Genomic DNA, 17,163 nt, shown 5'->3' on the forward strand with positions numbered 1-17,163 from the left:
TACTGTGGCAGGGCGCAGTGGCTCATGCCTGTAAACCCAGCACTTTGGGAGGCTGAGGCGGGTGGATCACGAGGTCAGGAGATTGAGACCATCCTGACCAACATGGTGAAACCCCATCTCTATTAAAAATACAACAAACTAGCCAGGCGTGGTGGCACATGCCTGTAGTCCTAGCTACTTGGGAGGCTGAGGCAGGAATCACCTGAACCTGGGCGGAGGTTGCAGTGAGCCAAGATCGTGCCATTGGACTCCAGACTGGGCAACAGAGCGAGACTCTGTCTCAAAAAAATAAAATAAAATAACATTACTGTTTCCACCTGTCTCATGCAGCTCTCAAAATATACATACCCAAATTATCAATTTGTGTGAGTTGATCATGTGAAAACTTCCTCCGGAGCTAAAACATCACAGAATGACTTTTTTATTTTCATTTTTTTCCAAAAAGAAATCACAAATGTGGTATTGGAGACACATCAATGCAACCATTTGTTATTTGTGTGACATATATATATGTATATAGAGGCAAAATGGAAATTTAAACGTGCATAGTCAATGTAGCCTGTGTATTTAAGAAAACAGAAAAATGCTTTTAAATAATTTAAACAGCATAATGGAATATCATGCATTCATATAAACACCTTTCATGTGGAAAGGAAGAAAAGAGTATAGGGCAATGTTATTTTCTCTGGTTATGTTTTGTATTCAATTTGTTTTAGGCATAATTGATTAGTATTGAGTTTATAATAATCTCCCTAACTAGCAAATGGGTCATTGAGTAAAAGCTTTTTCTAATATGATTCTTTTAGGATATTTTCTTATTGTCTAAGTCCATAAAATTTACTGGGAAGGAAAATGTTGAGAAGAAGTCTCTGGAAAGAGAATTAAATACAAGGCAGACTACTACCTAACTATAAGAAACAAATGAATATTAAGGAACTATAAATTCCCTACACTTTTACATTTTTAAAAAGGATTGCTCATATAAAGCCATAATTAAAGTTTACATTTTACAGTACATATTCAGCTATAGACAAAAACATTTTACTTAAAAATAGAAGCCCCACTTGAAATCTAAACATATCCAAGAAGAATTAAATCTGAATCACGTTTGTTAATAAGAAGTCCTGGAATTCTGCTGCAGCACGTTTTTCTCAGCTAGAGGGAAAACTTCTTGAAGAACAAGTAACCAAGAGGCAAGGATACAGAGTGTTGGGCTGGACACGGTGGCTCATGCTTATAATCCCAGCACTTTGGGATGCTATAATGAGGCAGGTGGATCACGAGGTCAGGAGTTCAAGACCAGCCTGGCCAAGATGGTGAAACCCTGTCTCTACTAAAAATGCAAAATTTTTCTTTTTTTTTTTTTTTTTTTTTTGCACGCTACTATTGACAGAGAAAGAGAAAGCTTGCAATGATCTTCATTAAGAAGGTGGGACAGAAATATGGATGTGGGGTGCAAAGCTGGGTCAGAGGGGATTTTGGTTTTGCCTGGTGGCAGACCCCTGTAACCCCAGCTACTCGGGAGTCTGAGCAGAGAATTGCTTGAACCAGGGAGGCAGAGGTTGCAGTGAGCCGAGATCGTGCCATTGCACTCCAGCCTGGGCAACAGAGCGACACTCTGTCTCACCAAAAAAAAAAAAAAGAATACAGCGTGTTGTTCAGAAAGTGTCACTGAGAATGTCCCTTTTTAAAAATTCCATAAATGCACGAGTTGCACCTGACTGGACCGTTTCCCAGTAGCTTCCTATGAGACATAGAATGTTCAACTGGACATTTTTATGATAAGAAGAAGGTAGTGGCGGAAAGAAAATAGAGATAGGGGACTTGGAGCATTTGAATGCCATCTGGATTCCTAAGTGTGACATTGTGGTGAAATTTTCTGATTAATATAAGAAACCAGTAGAGATCCACTAGCAACCTCTGGCCTTCCAGATGATTAGTTTCACGGCCTTTCCTAATGTCGTGGTTGAATTCTTGGTAAACTCTAAGTATCAAATTGTTTTTTGAGTTTCAATATAGATGTAGTTATGCACAACTCAGATTTTTTTTCTTTTTTTTTTTTTAATGACCTGTTTACCCGTTGCATGGAGATTTTCAGTTCTAAAGTTTTCTGGGTTCTGCTAAATGATAGCGTTTCTATGGAGGAAAACAAAATCCCACTCATGTTTTTAATGAAAGTAAATTTCATGGTATTCAGGTGATGAAAAATTTCAGCTCAGGAAAAATGTACATTTATATATTTGTATCATCAAAACATCACTCAGAAACAGGTTTGAAAAGTATGTGTTCTTGTAACCTATGTAACAAATCTGCATGTTCTGCACATGTCTCCCAGAACTTAAAGTAAAATAATAACAAAAACTATGTGTTCTAAAGAGTTTGTATCTCCTTGAAAGAAGCACGTGGTTTTTTCAAAGTGTACCATTTCAGCTTGAAGCAATATTCTTGCTGTTCACCTAAGAAAAGCAGGAAAAATCCATCAAATCATCTGACATTAGGGGTTTAAGTGCAAGTGAATCCTTTTCAGCCCATTCCAGTGGCTCCAACCAGGCAATGAATTTGCATCTCAGCACCATTAGGTGGCCTGGAGTTCTTAATTACCAAACAAATGGAAAGTTGCTGCCTAGTGCTGACAGCTCCTTTGTGTATCATTATTTGCAGAACATGAATGATTAATAGAATTTTCCCAACACAGTCAAAGTTGTTTACTGATGGAATTAAAGCTGAAATTGGCAAGGTCCTAGTGGGAAGACTTTTGCTATAATGTCATGGACCTGCCAAGCTCTTCAGATGAAAAATAGGAACAATTAGTGATGGCTCTGAGCAGTTCTGGATGTTCTTAAGGCTTGGCCCCCAATGAAATCATCTTTATTTGGATGTTGTATTGGGGAAAGGTACTGACATTTAATCTCTCCGTGTGGATTATAAACATCCCTGACAGGGTCTGTGTCCTGATCAAAGCACTGTGCCCAGGTGGGCAGTAAGTTGGCATCATTCCAAAGCCTGAGGCAGAGAGAATGATCGAGATCCAGATCATCCATTTCAACCCCACTACTCTGGAAGTCCCAACACCTTTCTGCAGAGGCTCAAGGGTGGTGGCCATGGCATCACGGGAGGATGGGGACAATGGTTAATGCCTTGCTTTATGAAGAGTTCTGACTCTCGAGACAGAATCTTCTTAGTGATTTAGATAAAGAAAATAATAGCAATAAAAAGCAAGTACAGAATAAGAGCATAAATAGGCAGGCATAATTAAGGAGAATCCTACATCTATTCTAAGGTTTTCTCTCAAACTCTGCCCAGAACACAGGGTTATATACTTATAATTCTGTATCTAGTAACTCCATCCCAGAGTACTGCAAAACCAAAATCAACTCTGACCCCGCTTTGCACCCCACATCCATATTTCTGTCCCACCTTCTTAATGAAGATCATTGCAAGCTTTCTTTTTCTCTGCCAATAGTAGCGTGCAAATAATCCTCCCTCTTTAATTATTTCCAAAATTGACAGCAACCTCTGTAGCATGGTGGTGAATAAGGAATGATGAGTCCAGTGTTCCAGACACTTGGCTGTGACCAGGCAGACGGCATTGATCCTGGGCTTTAGGGCCAGAAATTTGCCTCATTATTAGGAAGTGGCTTGTGAATTTATGGCCATTGTTTCTGTGATGTAAAACTGATCACACCAAATATACCTAGAACTGACAATTTCTCATTGTAATTAATCAATGCCGCCATTTTGCAATGAAGGAAGATCTCTTTGGCAGAGCATGCAGCCTCTTAATTACCATGTAGATGAAAGTTGCATATGTCTCTACTACTGGTTTTGACTGGGCATTATTAGCCCCTGACTTGTAATTTTTGACTTTCCTTAGACATACGAGAGTATGGTGTTATACGTGTAATTTATAGATTGGTATTGATTCTGTATGTATTATACCTGTTGACACAGAATTTAAACTTCTTTGAAGGTGAGCTTTGTCACTATCTCCTGGAGTGAATAGTGGCTTCTGAATATTAAATATGCTACATCATGTAATGTGCTGAGTCAGCATAGAGTCAAAGGCTCTGGATATAGTCAACCTGCTTAGTTTTCCCAAATAGGAGTTTCTAAGAAAACAACTGTCACACATCACTATCTTTGCAACACTTAAATTTGCAAGATAAAATGAGCTCACTTGTGAACATAAATAATATTTTGCATTCACAAATTAAACAGTCTGGCATTGTTAGGTTGAGCCTTGGACAAGAAAGCAAAAACGCTCTTAGAAGATGATGATTAATTTGTGTAACACCAACCAAGTGCCAGGTAAGATTCGTGTTTGGTAAATGTTACTGGTGTTAGTGGTGACGTGAATAACAGGATAACAGATAGTGTTCCGTTAATTCCAATTGGCAATAAACTCTGCCAAGTATACTGGATACCGTTCTGTGTTGTTTTCCTGTTGCTTGTTCAAATCAGCTCCAAGTGGGTAAAGCAAAGGGCATGTTTTGATTTTCTAAGAGCTCTCTTTAGGAGATCTAAAGTCTGTGCTCTGCAGACCTTTCTATCTCTGAGTGGATCAGTGTAGTTTTACAGCTTCACCTATTCCACCAAATGATCTCTGCGCCATGCAGGCAGGCAGGTGATCAGCTAGAATACCACGAAGAATGACTCCCTATCTCAGTGTATTTCCAACACCATCAGAGACATACAATCATCCCTTGGAGAGCAGAAGGAACAACAGACCCCTATGTGTCTCAAGTCACCAGGGGAGTAGTTATTCTGTAATAATCACATTCTTCTTTTGCATCATTCTACTATTCGTCCATAACAATGAATGACCTGGGCAAACCAGGATGTGGAACACAAAATCTTTTCAAGAGAAAAGATTTTACATTTTTTTTCTAAACCAAATTTAATTGTTTTTATCACTGGCTTTACTATGTGGCTCCTGGTTAGAATGAGGTGAGTATACACAATAAATCAGTCATAAATTGGAGGATTTCTTTCCTTTGGATGTGTAGATTCTGGTGAGTAGTAGTTTGTTGAGATGACGTAAGAATCAGAGAATATCCTACAGAGCATAAACAAAAGATGGCCCACTGTTTGGTAAAGTAGGATCTGCAGATAATGTCGATACATTCCTTGAGGTACACATATCAAGTGAAACTAATGTGTGAGAACCTTGATGTAGCACTTAAGAGCTTGATGTCCAAGAAAAACTGAAGATAGTTCTACCACTTAATCGCCGTATGACTTGCAAAGTTCATTTAACTCTTTGAGCTTTGATTTCCTCAAATCATAAAGGCAGTTAAATGCAGTTGTAAAACTTGAGGTATAATTACGGTAGGGATTAAACAAGGTAATCCATGTGACTGCAAAGCACAGCGCCTGGAACATGGTAAATACTCAATAAATTGACAATATTATTGCTATTCTGATATCATTCTCATTATTATGGCATGAAACCTCTGATTCTTCAATAAATAGTCCATATTGAATGACATGGAGTTTTCTTGTGTAGAGGTGACCAACTAGACTTAACGCTACACTTAAAATTATGTGAGCGCGTAAGTGTGTGCGTTTGCCAGGCCTGAGACAGGAGTTCAGCACTCTTCATGGTTCAGTGACCCTTGTGATAGAAGGCTGAAGCCTCTAGAGTTAAAAGCCAATGCGTTATTGCACCCAGTGATTCCATAAAACTTACGAGTTAGAAAAAGAGGGGAATGAGTCATTCTTTGAACTTGTTACTCCCTGAGATCATTACTTACAATTAGCTCCACCATTTTTCTCTTTCTGCCACAACCAAGTTTTTTCGAATATTCTATTACTGTGAGTCTCCTCTCTTATTTCAGCAAACCTGAAAATCTCATGATAATATATACAATGAGGGACTGAGGCTACGTGTGAGTATGTAGAAACTACCCATCCACCAGAATGAAGTCTGCCTGGACTTCATTCAGAAGCACAGGAAGTGCTGCCTTCTTACCCAGGCCTAAATGGAGGGAACTCACTCAACAAATTTTGTAGGGAGACACAATGAAGTCAAGAGAAAAAAATTGAGGAATGTTTCTTTTCTCTCTTTCTTTTTTTTTTTTTTTTTTTTTTTTCTGAGACGGGGTTACACTGTGCCACCTAGGCTGGAGTGCTGTGGTGCGATCATACGTCACTGCAGCCTTGATCTCCCCAGGCTCAAGTGATCTTCCCACCTCAACCTCCCAAGCAGCTGGGATCACAGGCGTGGGCCACCATGCCCAGCTAACTTTTTTGTATTTTTTGTAGAGACCATGTTGTCCAGGCTGGTCTCAAACTTCTGGGTCCAAGCAATCCACCCACCTCAGCCTCCCAAATTTCTGGGATTACAGGCACGAGCCTTCGCACCAGGCCAGGAATTTTTTGCTATGTCAAATTTTGACAAAACTTTCTTGAAGTAAAACTATTACTAGCTCTGTGAACTTGGATATGCTATATAACTCCTTGTGATTCAACTCTCTCATGTCTAAAATAAGGATGATAGTACCTAATTTATTAATTTGTTGAGAGGATTATATGAGTCCATTTCTGTAAAATACTTAGAACAATGCTTGGCACAAGGCAAAAGCTATACAAGCATTATTAAATACAGGATAAATTAATGAATAAAATAGGAGAATAAAATTGTTTTATATGTCATTGCTTTTCTTCTTGCAAAATTATACACATAATTTTTATACCTGGTTGGCCCTCCATATCCGTGGGTTTTGCATCCATGGATTCAACCAAAAACAGATTTTAAAATTCCAGAATAAAAACAACATCTGTAACAAACACATGCAGCCTTTTCTTCTTATCATCATTCCCTAAACAATACGTTATAGGCAACTATTTATAAAACATTTACATTGTATTATGTATAGTTTTTAGCCTAAAGCTGCCTTCTTACATATTCGAAGTTTAGCCTAAAGTTTCTCCACACATAGGTGAGCTGTAACCCAGCTGAATGTGCAAGCTGACTATAACCTACTCTTGTGCCAATTACTGAGTTTTGGCCAATCACAAGTAGCTAATTGTTCAAATCAGATAGCTGTTTAAGTAAGGCAAATTCTGAGCTAGAACCAATCCAGGTTTTCCTGGACCTTACTTCCATTTTCTACTTGCCACTTTCCTTTTTCTCTCCCTAAATCTTCTTCAACCATGTGGCAGCTCTGAGTTCTCTCTGAACCTATTCTGGTTCGAGGGCAGCCTGATTCGAAAATCATTCTTTGCTCATTTTAAGTCTGTTAAATTTGATTTGTAAAAGGTTTTCCCTCTAACAGTATTGTAGGTAATCTAGAGATTATTTAAAATATATGGGAGGATGTGCATAGGTTACATGCAAAGGACATGCCATATTGAGCATCCGCAGAGTTTGGTACCTGAGAAATCTTCTGGCGTAAATCTCTTATGATGACTGAGGGATGACTGTATATAAATACACACACATACACACACGAACACACACACACACATGCATACCAAAGATAAATGCATTTCAAAAGGAGTGAGTTAATATTTTAGCCAGAAATCTAAACCTTAATTTGATTGATTTTGGGTTTTATTAATATGTAAATGTTTCAATGCACTAAATTTGATAAGCATTTCCAAAATTCTCTTTAGAACTCTAAGAATGTGTGTCCTCTCTCTGGACTAAGTTTTTTTTATCTTTGAAGCTCTCCAGGCCTTTTCAAGTCTAAATGTCTTTGATGGTTAACAACCTTTATTATTATATAGAAGGCCACTCTTGCTTAATTTCCTGGCATGAAGTGATCAGTTATGACTCCTGTTCGTTAGTGTCTGTGGACTTACCATATAAAGGCAAGCATGCTGCATTTGTTGGTATTATTATGTTCTGTGAGCTGATTGGTTATTGTTCCTGTCTAATTAGTGAAAGTGAGAAAGTGAGATTAATCTTTCTTTTTACTTTTTTACCTTCTTTAGAAGATGGATTTGTGGAGTTTCTGAAGCCCAAAATGACATGGGAATTTTAGTTTTATTTCTTATAAAGAAATTAATCAGAAAAAAAAAAATCAGTCAACCCATTACCCAGCTATCAAGGCTAATCTCAACTCCTTTCCTTGGCGCCTCTTTCTTGGACATTTCTCCCGTGGCCCTAAACAGCTGCTTCTCAGTCTTGCTTATCATAATTATATTTTTATAACAGCACCAATGACTCCTTCTGCATTAATACCAGAAATGGAACCAAGGAGAAACTTAGGGGCTCCTGGTATGATGCAGCAGCTACTAGGAGAATCTTTGTTGGTACAAGCTAGGGGAAAGGCCAGAAGTGAGGAACAAAAGGAACAATGGCAGAGAAAACACACTCCATTACCATCCTTGAGACTGCTCTGTGGCCCATCAGAATATCTTCTGAATCTAGGACTTTTTAGAGCAGGCATGTGATCCCCCTCCCAGAACATTGTCATGCTATTTTAAACATTTAGAAAAATGGATTAACAGACTCTACTGAAAAAATAAGCCAACGGCACATTCAAACATCAACCACTGTGAACCTGTCTACTCCATTGTTTTTTTGTTTTTGTTTTTGTTTTAATGAAAAATTGAGGGAAAAGAGAGACAATTGGTTATAGGAAAAGTGCAAACAAACAAAGCCCTGTTAGAACTCAGACTTTCTACCAAGCAGGAAAGACTCCCCAAAAAGAATTGCCTCCCGGGTTAATAATCCAGAACTGAGTTGACGGTTTCAACTCACAGTAATGTTTGACCTGATACTCGTTTTTAACTCACAGTGGTAAGGGTAAAGTGAAATCTTACAACAGCTGTCAAATTCTCATTTTTAATCCCCCAGTAACTGCTTTGGTACCATTCTGGAGATGTAAGATACCATATCAGCTGTCCAGGATGTTGTTAGTGCACTATTAACACTCTGCTCTTGGGACATTGGTGAGTGAGGCTGATGTTCAGAAACTTCCCCTTAGGTACTTAGGAGAGAGACCTACTAATGTATCCACAGACAACACAACATACACATTCCACAATAGTGAAGAAATGTGTTTCTTTCCAAATCTCTGCAGGTTAGCACTTCAGAGGCAGGCTCCTGGGAATGTATCTCTAGCTGGACTCAGTTTTTGATATGCAGCTGCTAAACTGCCATTCAGCTTCGTGCTGTGCTGGTAGGTTGGTGCAAAAGTAATTGTGACTCTTGCCATTACTTTCAATGTTATTAAGTTGGTGCAATGTTATTATAACAACTCAGTGTGCTTAAACTCTTCATATGTGATGAGTAGATATTACATGAGAAGATTTCACTGTACTTAGTGGAAGTCTGTCAAATGTTTACTGTTGGACTTAGAGAGGATTGAGCTAAGATTTTGGATTATTGGATTCATTAGTCAAAGGCTATAGCACAAAGTGTGATAGTATCCATTTTTCTTGAGCTGTGTGTTACTGGAGACATTAGATATCTGTCTCTTGATGTATTTCCCATTGAGTCTTGTATTACAGTGAAAAACAACTCTAGATTAGTACTTAGGAGACCAGAGCTCCAGGTGTCACTCTGCCTCTAACTAGTTGACCTTAGATCAGTCTTCTTACCTCTATACTCAGAACCCTGAACCTGTAAAATGGAGATACTGGATTAAATCATTTCAAAGACCTCTTCTAGCTCCGAAAATCAATGACTATCACTCTAATATATGTGTTAAGGAAGTAAAATAACTGAGATACTTTCATGAACTTCTAATAATGACTGGACAGTAGAGGCTCAATTTTTCTTAAAATTAAATGATGTTAGAACAACACGAAGGAAGGGAGGAAGGAAGGAAGGAAGGAAGGAAGGAAGGAAGGAAGGAAGGAAGGAAGGGAGGGAGGGAAAGAAGGAAAAAAAAAAAAGAAGAAACTTTGCCAGCTTCATTAACATTGCCACAGGGCAAGATAAAAGGATGTGCATTTGTGTCTGAATGCTTATAGGGTGTGGTTAAAAGAACAGATTCAGAAAGCAGACTACTTAGGTCCACACCCTTCCTACCTACAAACTGAATGACTTTCAGCAAGTTACTCATTTTCTATGCCTCAGTTTTTTCATCTGCAAAATGCTGATAGTAATAGTATCTACCCCGTAAAATTATGACATCTGTGTCAGGACAAGAACAAAGAATCCACTCTATGATTTCTAGGATATATTTTTAGGTAAAACAATCAAAGTATATAACAGTAGTGAGCTACTTTAATGTAAAAACTAAAAGGTTATATATGTGTACATTATTTTTCCAAAGAGAAATATTTGAAGGATTATTAGCAAATGCACAAGAAAATTCTCAATAGAAAGGGAAACAGGGGCACGTGCCTGTAATCGCAGCTACTCCGGAGGCTGAGGAATGACAATCTCTTGAATCCGGGAGGCGGAGTTTACAGTAAGCAGAGATCGCACCACTGCACTCCAGCCTGGGTGACAGAGTGAGATCCCGTCTCAAAAAAAAAAAAAAAAAAAAAAAAAAGAAAGAAAGGAAGAAAGAAAAAGAAAAAGAAGAAAAGAAAGGGAAAAGGGTGGAGGTGGTAGTGATGAGGGAGAAACTTGACAGAGGACACCTTTCTTGTAGGTTTAACTTCTGAATGACAGAAACATTTTACACATTCACAGCATGATATTAAATCAAAAAGAAAAAAATCACCATAAAATTGAATAAAATAGAAAAATAAACCTAAGTTTTTATAAAACTGATAACATGACAACACAGAAGACATACTTCTTCCAAGTAATTTTTGGACACTACTCTGACTATAGGTTTTTAATGAGGTATATTCTGAGAACAGAGAGAATCAAAAGTCAATCTTAAATATACACGAAAAGATCATTGCTGATTGTAATTTTGAATGCTTTTTCCATATTGTAGGATTAGAAACTAAGAATTTCACTGTCACAAAAAAGTACAAAATTTGGGAAAAATTGAGCAACACACTACAATATTAATATTAAATTTGAATTGGAAATATCCATATAAACTCATGGTTTATACATGACTCTATCTATCTATCTATCTATCTATCTATCTATCTATCTATCTATCTATCTATCTATCTCTCTATTGCATCTATTCATTCCCAGCCTAAAAACCTTAATATCCCAGTAGCAGTAATGCACCTAACACTCAAATCTTGAGTTCTAAGTTCCACTGCTGTCTTTGAATAGAAGGATGAGGGAACAGCTGATTTCACGTCTCCTTCAGAGAAAGTGCAAGGTGAGCTGTAGCATGTGCTTGTAACAGAAAATAAGGGCATATCTCAAAAGGACATAGGATCTTGATTTACAGGACTCCCACTGGCCAAATTTGGTAGATCAAAACCAAAAACGGTGATAATGTATTATAAAAAAAAAACTTCTATTACAATGAACAAATCCAGCAGTTATAACATTAACAAAATTAATACATCAATTTATTATAATAATTTAAAAACCCAAGAGCCTATAGTGATATTAAAAAGGAAGACAGATAGATAGAGGAGATAATATAGAACATTTCTTTAAGGAAGAATACTAGCTCATAACTGTAGGAGGAATAATATAAGTAGATCACCAATGCTTGCATCACCCAATTACTGACAAAACCAAGGATTATCAATGGAAGTTAAAACTATCAAGTGATATGTTGCTGGGAAACAGGTTATTTGCACAACACCAAAATATCATGTTGAAGGTAGAATAATGGCCTCCCCAAAAATGTTTGTGTCCTAATTCCTGGAACCAGTGAATATGTTAGGTGACATGGCAGAAGGGGATTAATGTCATAGATGGAATTATAATACTTTGTCATTTGATTTTAAAATAAAGAGATTACACTGGATTATTTAAATAGATCCAGTTGAACCACAAGGGTTCTTAAAATTGGAAGAAGGAGACAGAGAGATGGTTAGAGTGATGTGATTTGAAAAGGACTTGACCACCACTGGCTGTGAAGACAGAGGAAAGAGCCAAGTAATGTGAGTGGCCTCTAGAGGCTGGAAAATCCAAAGAAACTGATTCTCCCCTATAGCATTTAGAAGGTAATGTAGTCCTGCCAACACATTGACTTTAGCCTCCTGAGATCCGTTTTGGACTTCTAATCTACAGAACTGCAAAATGATAATTTGTTTTGTTTTATGCTGCTGTATTTGAAGTCATTTGTTACAGCAAGAATGGAAAAACGAATACAATCACCCCACACAGTAATTATAAATTACAAAAGGAAAAATCTACTGTTATAATGGATAGATCCAACAGTTATCGTATTAACAAAATAAACAAGTCAAACATCCTAATCAATAAAAAGAGTGCTTGACATTATGTAGTTTCTCACGTGATTCAACATGAAGTACACATTATCAATGGATTAACCTCACCAAAATAGTGAGCACAAATCTAATCAACGCTTTCTATCTAATTTCGAGTTTATATGGGGAATACAAGGGATAGGAGAGAAAAATGAACAACACTTTGAGAAAGTTAATTAGATAAATAAAAAATGAGGCATATTCTACAATCAACTGGCCTGGAGTTTTCAAAATGTCCATGTCTTAAATAAAAAGGTAGGGTAGAACTCATCAAATGTAATTTGTCAACATTAATTGGACCTTAGCTGAAAAATTAATTTATGGAAGATATTTTTGGGTAATTTGATAATTTGAATATAGACTAGAAATTAAATATAGTACAATTTTGTATATGCTTAGATGTCATAAAAGCATTGTGGTTTTATAGGAGAATACCCTTATTTGTAGGAGATGTATATGAAATTATTCAGTAGTGAAGTGTTAGTCTCTTCTTTAAAATCTCTTGCTTTTAAATGATTCAGGAAAAAGCAAAAAAGTGAAATGTGACAAGAGGGCTGTGCTCCATCCTGGGCACTGTGTTCCATCCTGGGCACTGTGCTCCATCCTGGGCAAGTAAGACCCTGCCTCAATCAATCAATCAATCAATCAATCAAACAAAAACCACATATGCACACACACATACAAATAAATATTGAGAGAAAAAGTAAATTCTTTCAAACAGTGAGATGTTTTTAAACAGAGACTTGATCTAGAAGGTTAGAAGGGTTTGAGGAAACTGGAGTTTAGGTTGCATTGACAATTACATTAATCATACAACTAACAGGCTTCGAAAATGTTCAGGCACTAGTGAGCCTTGATAAATGTTAGCTTGCACTTCCATACCACACCTGTGTGCCATGTGCTTTGCCAGGCCACTGAGGGGTTCCTAAGACATTTGAGCAAAGAGCACCCAACTAATAGCAACCCAAAAGGTGAGGTAGAGCAAGTACAAAAGACCCTAACAACTAACAAAAGTAAAATGTTATTACAAACTTAGTAGCAATTGAAAATCAAGAACAACTCAATAAGGCACTAATGATGCTCTGATAACAAAGCTTTCTGGAAACTATGGGAATTCCAACAATCAGCTTGCCTCCCTAAATGGTAGGAGTTTCACAGCAATGCTAAGCTTTTTGTAGCAGCCAGACTTCCTGGCACCATACTAGATTAAGGTCTAGAGTAAACTCCCTCAGCATGCTAATTTTAGTTCATCAATATCACATGTTAGTGACTCTTCATAACTCTTTTAATAGCTACCAACTTCCAGTGGAATTTCATGTCATTTACAGAAGGAGATCAAACTTGGGGTAAGTTCTTGGCCCTTCAAGAAGACCTTTACAGCCCCACCAAAAGGCCGAAAACTTAACTGTGAGAGACACTTCTTTAGAGCCTAATCATTCCAACAAAATATGTGTTACTCTCTATTTCTATGTAACCCACATTTAAGATCAACACTGAAATATAGTTACAAGGATTCCAGTGATGCATCAATAATATTTAAGGGTTCTTCTTACTCCTTTTTTCTGAAAGGTTCTTTCAGTGGGCCATTCTTTCTCACATTTGTTAATTTTCCCTTTAACCTTCCCCATGAATCCTAACTCTAAAAAGGCTGAATACCAACACATCAGAGATACTTTAGAAAGAATCAAAACGAGAGAATTCATTTGTTTAGAAACAGAAGCCCACTTATCCCAGACAGAAGACAACTGGACATAATTGGTATCAACTTCTTTGACCCATTTTAGCAAACACTTTTGGATTGTTTTAATGATCTTAGTGAACTCCCTAAAGACCCTGCCTCTATTGATACACAACCCTTCCAAGATTGGGAATTCTATTTTGAGGAAAACCACCTCCCCAAGCGACTATCATATCCTTTCCCTTTTAAACTACAACCCTACAACACTTGAGTGATTCTAACAGACTCAAGTCCTCTGAAAGTAATGGGATTACTCTGCCATCACAGTTCACTGGCTAGTCTCATTTTTGAAAATTCATCTCTCTTAATGTTGTTAAAATAAGGTGAGGCAGCCCTAACCTATGTCTGATACTTTGTAAAGGAGGCGCTTAGAGTAAACCAGGAAAAAATGCATGAGCAGACTTAGGGAAGTAACTGAGTCAAACAGTGTAAGATCTCCACTAGGCTCAGAGGAGTCAACTTTTTCAGTTACTTGTCATATTCACCAAAGACAAGAAAGAAGCTGTGATAGTGAGACAGAGACAGTTCACACTGTGCGCTGCCAGGGATGCAGACATTCACACCTGCCCACTTCTTGTATGGTCAACAGGGAGCAGAGGACATTCTTTTATTTGATTTAGCAGCCATTCATGTCACATCTACCTTGTAGCAATCACTGAATTAAGCCAAGAAATCCATTGTAAAATCTACTCTTGGGTTTACTGACCAGTAGGGAAGGGAATTGAAGTCAATGTCCAAATATTGTAATTGAGTATAGTGTTAGATTTTGTGCAGAGTAGGGTTTGGGAAGGAGAAAGTGGAAAGCGACATATAATGATGCTTAGGTATGGGTTGAAGACACAAGGCTCTAAGCACCGCTTGCTCAGGCAGAGGGAACAGCCTGAGTAAGTGCTGCTGTCAGGCAGTCACAAGGGAATAGGCATAGCATGGGGAAGGAGGCTGTGCCAATTGATGCTGAAGCTCCTGAAACTTTGTGTGCCAGGCTGAAGGAGTGCGTCCATACTTACCTGGGCGGACTGGTATTTTAGGTACTCCCTTGGGACATCGGTGTGCTAGCAACTTGCAAGAGGGAAGGTGTTGGAGTGAAGAATAAGAATCTGTTGAATCTAAAGGTCATTCGAAAAGCGGCTAGTAAGACTGAGGAACTGAGTTTCCAACTTTATTTAATTTTAATTTCTTTAAAAACTAACATATATTTATTTTGTACTTTATAAACAAATAAACAATACTTTATTTACAATTTATAAAAATAAAAAGTAGCCTGTAATCCCAGCACTTGGGGAGGGCGAGGCAGGCAGATCACAAGGTCAGGAGATCCAGACCATCCTGGCTAACATGGTGAAACCCCATCTCTACTAAAACTACAAAAAATTAGCCAGATGTGGTGGCGGGCACCTGTGGTCCCAGCTACTCAGGAGGCTGAGGCAGGAGAATCACTTGAACCCAGGAGGCGGAGCTTGCAGTGAGCTGAGATCACGCCACTGCACTCCAGCCTGGGTGACAGAGCAAGACTCAAATAATAATAATAATAATAATAATAAATGAAATAAAATTGAAAAGTAAAGGAGTGGGCAGAAAGGCCCAGTGTGATTTTTAAATCTCTGAGTTTAAGTTTCTTTCTATCTCTCTCTCTCTCTCTTTCGACAATGTCTTGCTCTGTCGCCCAGGCTGGAGTGCAGTGGCCTATGTCAGCTCACTGCAAGCTCCGCATCCCGAGTTCAAGTGATTCTCCTGCCTCAGCCTCTGGAGTAGCTGGGATTACAGGTATGCGTCACCACGCCCAGCAATTTTTTTTTTTTTTTTTTTTTTGTATTTTTAGTAGAGAAGGGGTTTCACCATGTTGGCCAGGCTGCTCTCAAAACTCCTGACCTCAGGTGATCCACCTGCCTCGGCCTCCCAAAATGCTGAGATTACAGGCATGAACCACTGTGCCAGGCCTGAGTTTTAATTTCTACATTTTAATCATACAACACATAAGTCACATTGCTTGAAAAGTGCATGAATAGATAAAGATGCTTAGAATATACTTAAATGAGTTAAAGGGACTCATATAAATTCTCAGATGGAGAAAAAAATGACTGAAGTCCTTGAGTATGATATTTTTCTAACCACTCTTACTAAAATACATTATTTCTTTATGTCACCACATAAACATGCCTTAGAATTTTGCCTAATTTTCTAACTAAGGCAACCAATGAATAGAACATGTATTGGAATAATCTGATGTTAGAATATGAGGATGGAATTCCTCTGATGACAGATACGTGCACCTTGACACATAGATTCTAGAAAAGCTGAATCCCTGTTTTGAATCTGAGAAAAGTTGAATTTCAGAGAGTAGAGATATGGGGTCCTGAAGCTCCCTAATGTTTAGGAACATTACATTTGGCTCAGTAGCATAAACATCCATCTGAAGTTGGATGTTTATCTTTGATCGTGGCAAGCTCCTTTATTTATTCATGTTCTAAAAGGTAGTAGCTCACCACTGGTTTCTTAGTGATCAGTGGCCTGATCAGAAAGAAGAGGAGGGTTGGTCAGGATCCCTTTGGCAGGCAATTACTCCAGCCCTGCCACAACCCAGTCTGTGCTAAGTGGGTGTCTATGAAGCTCTGATTCAGACAAGTGGAACTTTCAAAGTTCACAGATAGCTCATAAAAGCTATCTGTTATTTTACCTCTTGCTAGAAATTGCAAACATGAATATACATTGCAGGTTATTACAGGAAGGAACCCCTGCATATTAAAGTATGACATCATTTTAAAATTTCATAACCTAAATCACGAAAGTAAGTTGCATTTTCATCTGGAAAACACAGGGCATGTTAAGCTGGGTTCAGTGTTTATAGTAGCAGGCTGTGTCCATGTTACTTATAAACACAAAAGAGACACAATCCTGACTTTAGAACATAACTGCTGCATCCAAAAGCTTTATTTCTAAGTAAAATTATGCAACAGAAGACAAGAAGCCTTTTAAAGAACTAGTTATACATTTTAAGAAACAAATAATCTCACTTAAATGAGTTTACTTGTGATAATGAACTTTAGATTCAACATATTTTCCTGTAACATTTGAAATTGCTAATAAGTCCCTAAAGCTGCTTTATACGTGAAAACAAATTAAATCTAACTATTGCAAATAAATTGCACCAATATATGAGATGT

General features: G+C 37.8%; 1 long non-coding RNA gene across 1 annotated transcript in view; it reads right to left on the reverse strand.

The window, feature by feature from the left end:
• LOC106999301 (uncharacterized) overlaps positions 1-17,163 on the reverse strand; it is a 47,783-nt gene that overhangs the window by 29,795 nt on the left and 825 nt on the right. The window contains exon 2 of the long non-coding RNA XR_001446101.3: positions 15,010-15,108. This is a non-coding gene — a long non-coding RNA (uncharacterized LOC106999301). The remainder of the gene's footprint in view (positions 1-15,009; positions 15,109-17,163) is intronic.

This window comes from Macaca mulatta, chromosome 7, assembly GCF_049350105.2.
Source record: "Macaca mulatta isolate MMU2019108-1 chromosome 7, T2T-MMU8v2.0, whole genome shotgun sequence".
NCBI classification, from domain to species: domain Eukaryota; kingdom Metazoa; phylum Chordata; class Mammalia; order Primates; family Cercopithecidae; genus Macaca; species Macaca mulatta.